Source organism: Echinops telfairi, unplaced genomic scaffold (assembly GCF_000313985.2).
Source record: "Echinops telfairi isolate 266 unplaced genomic scaffold, ASM31398v2 ScPeMD7_7473;HRSCAF=8511, whole genome shotgun sequence".
In the NCBI taxonomy this organism is placed as follows: Eukaryota; Metazoa; Chordata; class Mammalia; order Afrosoricida; family Tenrecidae; genus Echinops; species Echinops telfairi.
This window is the reverse complement of record NW_022111377.1, coordinates 9,074,405-9,077,869: the sequence shown is the minus strand read 5'-3', so window position 1 is coordinate 9,077,869 and position 3,465 is coordinate 9,074,405.

Below are 3,465 nucleotides of genomic sequence, written 5' to 3'. Positions count from 1 at the left end.
TGCTCAGTCGCAGAATGTGTCATGCAAGGTTGTAAAGTCATCCAAATTAAACAGCGGAGATGGCACCCTTACAAGTCACTCTATGCATGTGTATTATCTAGAAGCATAGCTATATACCTGCACACATAACATGAGAGTGCTTCAAAAAGTTCATGGAAAAATTATATTTTTCCAATGAAACTGGTTGGTATTAAGTACTGTGAATTAGAAGTCATAGACAGCCAGCGCTGATATGCTTCCACTGCCACTGGAGCCACAAGACTTTCCACCCACTGCCCTTTCTTCCTGCATTCGGCATCATTGCAAGTGCTGCGTAAGTCTATAGAAAAATTTATAGACTGGTAACAGTCATATTGGCTAATAGCAGATTTATGGACTTAACCTGGACTGGACTGGGGTTTTCTCTCAATATATAATTGCTCTTTGATATAAAGCTTTTTCTTATACACATACCTAATAATATATATATCCCTTTATCCACTGAATTTAGTTTTCCTGAGAGCGATGACTTCAAGGGTAATATAAAATCTTCCTAGATCTAGAGAAAATCTAGAATTTAGACCCTGAGGTATTTTAATTTGTACATTTGAGCAATCCCCAGAACCAACTGCAAGACTAAAAGCTCTTATATATGCATGATTATGGAAGTCTCATTTGAACAAAACAGAAAAACCACTGCCAGGTAGTCAATTTCAACTCATAGAAAGCTGAGGCTAATACATCATTATAAGAATAGACAGCCTCTCCCCAGAGCAGATGATGGGTTTAACTGCCAGTCTTTAGGTTAGCAGTCCAATGCTTGACTGCCACCAGGGTTCAATGGTACTTAATCTTACTAAAAGCATGAGCAATTTGAGACTCTAAAGCAACAGGTTTTATCTAGAAGTATGGGTATATCATGCCTCAAACTCAAGGATATTCTCCAAACCTAGCTAACCATAAGGTCAACCGTTCAAAACCAACAGCAGCTAATCCGGAGAAAGATGAAGCTTTTGACTCCCATTGAGTTAGTTTCGGAAACCCACTGGGGCAGTTCTAATTCTATAGGGTTGCTATGAGTTGGTATTGACTCAGTGCAATGAGTTTAGTTTGAATTTGATCTGGACTTGACGCCAAACTGCTCAAATATGCCCTGACCAGGACTTTACTTAAAGATTAACTGATTTTCCATGGATTCCCAAAAGTGCTAGCACTGAATCAATTTTATAAATCATCATCTGAAAATTGTGTTCCACACTTCCGGTCAGTCTTCTAAGTCACATTTGTGACACACTTGGTTGTTCTGATTATAATTTTCTTCAGGGTAATATGAAAACATCAAGTTTGCTTTTTATAAAGTACTGTCAATTTGGTATCACATTATTAGTACTTTCTCTAGCAAAATCCTCCCTTTCTGCTTTCCTTGGAGATGGGCTACTTATGACATGCTATTATTGTGGACTTGAATTAAACCAAGTTCCTTTCTCACATATAAACCAAAACTCAAGTAGCTGTAGAATAACAGGTTTATCATAATGAACGGCACGGCTTAAAAGTACAGAAGCCATTTGGAGCATCAATTAAGACAATAACCACAGTGGATTGAAGCATTAAATATGTGTAAAGCCATAGCTTCATAATGATTGTCAGAAACGTTTTTTAGTCCTGCTAGTGTATGTTAAAAGAATCAATTTATAACTTTGAAGTGGTAAAGGGAAAGAATTTTCTATCTCCCCTCTACAAACTACCTCAGGGTAACCAATAGCTAACGAAGAGAAGATTGTGTAGCAGTTGCCAGCTAATGAATGAGTGGTGGAATATCTCCGCTTTGTAGCCCCTAATGAAATAAGGATTTACATGTTAACCAACAAAGGATAACCAGACATTGTGCTTCTTGATGGAAGTTCCCACCACCACCTACCAAGCTTTGCTAAGAAAATCAAACCTGAATCTATTATCCAGGAAACTGTAAGGTACAATTTCTTCAACAAAATAGGAATTACATGATAGAGCTGAAGAGGGAAGCTGTGAGTTAAAGACGTATATCAAACCATTGTAATACATGGATCTTATTTGGATTCTGATCCAAATACACTTTTGAATTAGATAATCTGAAAAATACCCAGTACTAACTGGGTATTTGAAGCCAAATAGTTACATTCTTTATGCATAATGGTATGATTACAGTCTTTTTAGACTATTTACAGAGAAAATTATATGGTGCCTGAGATTTTTCTTCAAAATAATGGGGGTAGAGAAATGATAGGAGATAGAAGGCGGTGTGTGTGTGTGTGTCCGGGTCCATGAATCAGGAATGGCTGGAGCTGAATGAGATACACAGAAGTGTATTATACCACACTGTATGTTTGAAATGTTTCATTAAAAAGAAAAGAACTGAGGAATTCCAGTATCCAGTAAGCATCCGCCTCCTCAACCCCTCCCATTTCAAAATAAAGGCAGAGTGTTTAGCAAAGACAGCAGCTTTTGCTGTCCTTTCCCACAGAAACACAAATATTTTGCCTCAAGCTCGCACTTGCCATCCTCCCATGAAGGCATAGCAATTGCAGGAGAGTACAAGACTGACCTGGAACCTGGTTTGTTCACTTGGCCCGTTTCCTCTCTTTCCTCTTTGTCCCTCTCTCTCTGCCACTGTGTGCTTTCCACCTTCTTTTGACACATGTGTACAACCCAACCTAGAAACGCTGAGGCCATGGGAAAGCAGAGACTGCGTGTTTCCAGTTCTCCCAATGAGGCGACTTCATTCCCCTTGGCCCCGAAGACGGCCAGTTTGGTGGTGGCATCCCTGTCCTTTAAGGAAGGACATAAAGTTTGTGGGGAAACATCATGGAAAGATAATGGAGTTTTCCCATGAACTTTGGGAAGCCTTCTTATATTTACACTTTTGAATAGATCAGAAAATAAGATGGCAGACTTTGCCCGGATTCAAAGAATTCTGACAATCTCCCATAGAATTCCGGTTTCTCCGCAGCTGGGGTGGGTGAAAAGGAGTTTTGTTGTCCTCTTTCCTGGAGAGGACAAGCAGGAATGGATCTATCAAGTTGACTCAAAGCCCAGACAGATCATTTAGTCGGATCCTCCTTTTACCCCCTGAGGAGTGACTGCCCCAGCTCACTCAGCTGGTTTGTGGCAGAGCTAAGATTAAAACCATCTCTGTGCTATTCAAAAACCAAGGGGAAAAAAATCAAATTGATTCCGACTCATAACGACCCTATAGGGCAGAGTAGAACTATCCCTCCCTATAGGGCAGTGGGTCGAGACCCCTTTGGGGGTCAAATGACCCTTTCACAAGTGTCAGCCGATTCATAACTAGCAAAATGACAGTGATGAAGTATCAATGAAAATAATTGTATGAGGGTCGTGGCAGTAGGAAGGTTGAGAACCACTACTATAGGGCTCACAAGGCTATAATTTTTATGGGAGCAAAAAGGCTCATCCTCCTGTGCAGCAGCTGGTGGTTTCGAATGG